We start from the raw sequence: 6,011 nt of genomic DNA on the forward strand, positions 1-6,011 counted from the left end.
ACTTGAGCCTAATTGATCATATTTCGAGTTTTTATTAATTTTAGTGAAATCAATTAGAGCTTTCAAGTCGAACTAGAGCCTACCGAATTTCTTCCGAGTCGAACTTTGAACTTGAAATTAAAGGCTCGGTCGAGCTCAAGTCAGAACTATTTTAATCGAGTTTGAGCCGAGCCTGAAAGTGTTTTGACTCGGCTCGGCTCGATTACACCTCCAATTTCGGTGACCTCACAGTCGGTTCAGGTGAATTTAAAAAATGACATACTAGCCCGCAAGGGTTGACTCAGTTGGTTAAAGAGGGGATAACTATCCTCTTGGTCACATGTTCGAATCCCACGGAAGGAGAATTTATGATTATGCCTCCTGAGTCAGAGCATGTCGCTTAAATGCAGTTTACGTTGGTTCACTGGTTTGTAGATTATTGCGTGAGCCCGTAGGGTTTACCCACTGCGCACCCGAAGGGTAGCGGCTGCGGGTTCTCTACGATAAATAAATAACAATGACATACTATTACTTAAAGTTAATTTTAAGCTATAGTGTAATATAAAGTAAATACAAAATTGTAATCACTAAGTTAAATGTAGGAAAAACACTCAAATTACACTATTTTTCAGTTGAAACAGTGTTCTAAAAATCCCCGATTTTTAAAAAATTCCCGATTAATCCCCTACAAAATATCCGATCGATTCGATCTTTGAAATTCGATTTATTTTTAAGAATTTTTCTTTATTGCAGTATATATAATTTTTTATTAAAATTAAAATTCTATATTAAATTCAAAATAAATAATTATAGAAATTATGATATAATAAATATATATTTGTTAATAAATAACTAATATAATAATAATAATATATTAAATATAATTTAATATTATAATACAGCCGATTTTTACTCCGATTAATTCTTCCGATTAATCCCCGATTTTTAATTAATCCTAAATCGGTAGATCGACCGATCTTCCCCAATTCCCGATTTTTACAACACTGGTTGAAAATATATACTCGTGTACTAATGTTTTTTAAGTATGCATCTTAGGATAATCTTTCATACTCCAGTGTTTTTGCCTTTAAGCCAGTGTTTTAGACGACTACCCATTTTCAACCCGTAGTCCTATCCGAGTAATCGGGTCCAAAAACAATTTTATAAAGAATCGGTTACAACACGGGTTGACTCCGAGTACTCGATTTTGTATATTTATATACATTTTATTAGTGCGGCTTATTACCATATATATAAGTTTAGAGCTGTTTACGAACTGAGCTGAGCCGAGTTTTGATCGTACCGAGCCGAGTTTTAGCTTTTTTTCTGACGAACCAAGCCGAGTCGAGCTTTCTTAACAAACTGAAAACCGTGTTCGAGATCGAGCTCGTTAACGAACGAGCCGAACACGAGCTTTTATCGAACAAAATCGAGCCGAATCGAACCGAGCCGAACACGAGCTTTCACCATCAAGCCGAGCCGAGGCGAGCCGAACCGAGGCGAGCTGAAGTAAAAAATTCTGGTCAAAACACCGGTTGACTGTTAAAATAACAAACCAAATATATTTATTTTTTTCTAAAAATTTTGTCATATCACTAAGATATATAGATATTAACATCCGTACGGTTGGATCATTCATAAATATTTTTAAAAAAATTAAAACATTAATATGAGACTAAACATTAGTTATAGGTACTATTCAAACCATTGGTTGATTATCAAAATAACAAACAAAATTAATTTATTTTTTTCTAAAATTTTTATCATATCACTAAAATATATAGATCTTAACATCCGTACGGTTGGATCATTCATAAATATTTTTAAAAAAATAGAAACATTAATACGAGACTAAACACTAGTTACAAGTATAGGTCAAAACACCGGTTGACTGTCAAAATAACAAACCAAATACATTTTTTTTTCTAAAATTTTTGTCATATCACTAAAATATATATATCTTAACATCCGTACGGTTGGATCATTCATAATTATTTTTAAAAAACTTGAAATATTAATATGAGACTAAACACTAGTTACAAGTACTGTTCAAACCATTGCTTGATTATCAAAATAACAAACAAAATAAATTTATTTTTTCTAAATTTTTTATCATATCACTAAAATATATAGATCTTAACATCTGTACGGTTGGATCATTCATAAATATTTTTAAAAAAATCGAAACAATAATACGAGACTAAACACTAGTTATAAGTATAGGTCAAAACACCGGTTGACTGTCAAAATAACAAACCAAATACATTTATTTTTTTTAAAAATATTGTCATATCACTAAAATATATATATATATATATACACTACAAGAAAAAGTTGAATAGACATCATACATTAGACATCGGTTGATGTTGCCACTGATGTTAAAAGAAGAAATAACATCATCCCGTATTTTTCTGATGTCTATGTTATTTGAAGATATCGGTTATTTAATAACTAATGTCTAAAATTACCAAAAAAAATCAAGGCGCGCTCCTTCAATTTTGTTCCCCCTTAGCGAAATATTTTCAGATTCCCTCTCCTTTACACATTCCCCCCAAATTTTCAGTAACTAAATTAAAAATAAAACTTTCACTCTCTCTCGTCGCACCCCACCCCCACCCCCCTCTCTCTCTGTGGCTCCTTCAATAGATGACCGATTCGTTTAAGTGGAAGCTTATTCAATTTGTTCGAAAATATAATGCTCGAATTGGTACATAAGTAAGTTATAAAACTCAAATTCTTAGTTTCATTTAGTTTTAAATTGGGGATATTTCAATTCTAAACCTTAATTGCAGTTCATGCTTGAGTAAGGATCTATTTGTTCCTAATGCTACTTGGAACTTCTATTTTGTTGTAGTGCCTCATGGTCGGGTTATTATTGTATCTCAAGATGACCGCTCAAACTCAAGAAGAACTCTTGGCTTCCCACCTTGGGTAACAAATCATCGATGTATAACAAATCATCGATGTATTCTCTCTCTCTCTCTCAGTAATTGTTTTATAGTTGTGTGTTCTTTTATGCTTGCTTTGATGCTTTTATATAAAAAGTTCCAATCTTTTACAACCTTACATGGATTAGATATATAGGTTTTATATTAATTGTCTTTATAGTATGTTTTAGGGGTTTTATATATCTTGAATCTGCTGACAATTGAATATGGAGATTCTTGATTGTATTAATGTAATTTAAACTTGTATTACAATTGTTTCAGTTACCTAAGCTAATTAGTTAGTGATGTAAATATGTGAATTTTGTTAATGATTGTTGTGTCGATTTTGAATATGTGCTCTATCTCTGTCCGAGTCTATCGATTTCAAAGTGTGTTATATCTTGTGTTTTTCACACAGAGTGGTTACTAATTAGTATGTGAATATGTCACAGCTGTTTATATTTGATTTTTATTTTTTTTGTTTGTGTTTTATTATCATTTAACTTATAGCTTAACACTTGTGAAATATTGTAAATGTCAACTGATGGACCGGAACCAAGTCAGATTGCCAATCATAATACATGGAAATCAAAATTTTAGTTGATTGAATTTGAGATGTTCTGAGCTTGGATAGTTCTGATGAAACATAACACTATAAGGAAAATGTTTAGTAGCTAATGTTAAGAAGCGAGGTCAGCTAAACTAATCATGTATGCAATATGATGTCACTTTTTTTTAGATACGGTCAATCTCAAGAATTGAAATACTTATACCAGAACTCTCATCTCTTATTACTGAAAAGAGAGAGAGGTACACTGTTACAGCCTTGCAGAAACTTATAATGTCATTGAATATAGTTTTGAAACTTATAATATCATTGAATATAGTTAAACTTGTATTTTTGTGTGATACACTGTTAGTCAAGATTAAAATGTACTGGTCTAAAATTATTGTTATCGAATGTTGGTCAGTACTTAGTACCCAAAATGGCCTCTTGTGCCTCAGATCAAATTGTCCATCGAACCTTACTTAAGGTACTTATTTTAGTAAAGAAAGTATCTAATTATTATTTGTTTCTGAAAATTGTGATGTAGTGGCTTAAGGAGCATCCCAGGTTTGTCAGCAATCCCCTATATATTGCTGGCATTTCCTATACTGGAATAGTTCTTCCAGTAATTGTCCAAAACATATACAGTGGTACTAATATGCATAAGCTAGTCTTTTCATGCATCTACAGATTTGTAATTCAAGTGAAATATGTCCAACATTGCTAAGGCATATCTCCATTAATTTGAGAAATACATAAAGATTATATATGTTTCCCACAAAGTTCATATCACATTGTATAATTTGTTATTCAAGGTTTTGCATAAATATATTTGCTCATGCCTAATCTTGGGCAGTTTTGAACTTTTTTCAGGCAACGAACTTGGCAACGAGCCTATAATCAATATCAAAGTATGTACAAGATACCTTTCATAAACTTGAAGTGCGCAGAGTGTCATTCTACTATACTAGCAATCAGCTTATTAGTCATCTTGACATTTTTAATTTTTTTTCTTACAAATTTCAGTTGCTCCGTATCTTTGAATTGAGTGTAGGGGTATATTCTTAACAACCCTTTGACATATAGAAGTATAGACTTCAAACCAAGGATTCCATATGCTCATCAGTTCGCGCTTCTGTCCAACGAACTCTTTAAGGTGAGCTTAAAATTTAGTTTGCGAGAAAAATATACATCATGTTGATTACTGTTTGCTGGTAGTATTATTAATTATTTTTATATTTTGTACGTAGGCAGCGGAAATAAATTGCCATGGTGACTATAAAAACGAGAATCCTAGCACACTGTGTGTTAATAGTCTACAAGAAATAGACAAGGTTAGCCAGAAGCATCCTTATCTAAGAAATGTATAACAATTTACAACATAGATACTAACACACATACAACTAAATCTTTGTGTGTCACAGTGTCTTGAGAGCATATTCCAGATGCATATATTAGAACCCATATGTCTTGAAGATACTACAGCACTATATAAGGATGGAAGCTCATCAGAAAAGAACCGGACAAATGTCATTCGGTCAATAAAATACATAAATACAGGGTGTAGGGTGAGCTAATGATATATAATTATATCAAATACCATTTCATTAAGCACAAAAGTGAATACATTAAAGTTCATATTAGTAAAACCCTTGTTGGTTCACAAGCGTCTTTACACATTTGCAATATTTTTTTATGAATAGAACTTTATTATTTACTTTGAATAAGACTACAAAAGAGTACCCCTTATTATAAAACAAGGACATATCTGCATATTATTCTGAACTTTGCTAAGTTTGCTTATATATTTATTGTTCTCTATAGGAAAATGGTTATAGCTACTTTGGTCTTTGGGCGAATGAAAAATCATTGCGAGAAGCTCTGCACATCCACAAGGTATAATATTTTTCCAACCATTAACAAAATTATATTAATAGAATAAAGTTAGTACGCAGGGAGAGTACAGAGAGAAAAAACACTAAACTGGGAGAACTAGAATAGTTTTATAATATCAAATGAACTAAATATATATAGCAGCTTATGAATTGAATCAAGTAAATATAGGAATATATCCTGGAATAAATTTAAATAGAACTTATCTACTCCTAACTAAAGAACTAAATCCTTTAGACTATGATTGTTATTTGACTGAGTTCAAACATCAGAAGACTTGTAATAGCATCTTATTTGACTACCTTACCTATTGGAAAATAGCCTAAATTCAATTTCAAAGTTAGTAGCTGCATAACTCAATCCGCTGTCACATTTAAAAAACCTTTTCTGACTCTCCTTGTTTTTACAAGTCATGTTTGATTGCAAATATATTACATATGATCAAGCTTAGTTTAGTTCTTCTCATAATTTAGGTAGAAAAAATTTAGTGGCTTATTTGTTTTATTAAAGAATTTAGTTATTCAATTTACAAACTTCCTCACATGCAGAAGTTCTTACATATGATCTACCCATTTTGCAGATAAAGATGGAAGTGGCAACAATGAAGTCGATAAAGCATCCACATGTTGTTCGTCTATTTCAGGTCTACTTCCCTTACCCTC

The sequence above is a fragment of the Apium graveolens genome, chromosome 6, assembly GCF_009905375.1.
Source record: "Apium graveolens cultivar Ventura chromosome 6, ASM990537v1, whole genome shotgun sequence".
NCBI classification, from domain to species: Eukaryota; Viridiplantae; Streptophyta; class Magnoliopsida; order Apiales; family Apiaceae; genus Apium; species Apium graveolens.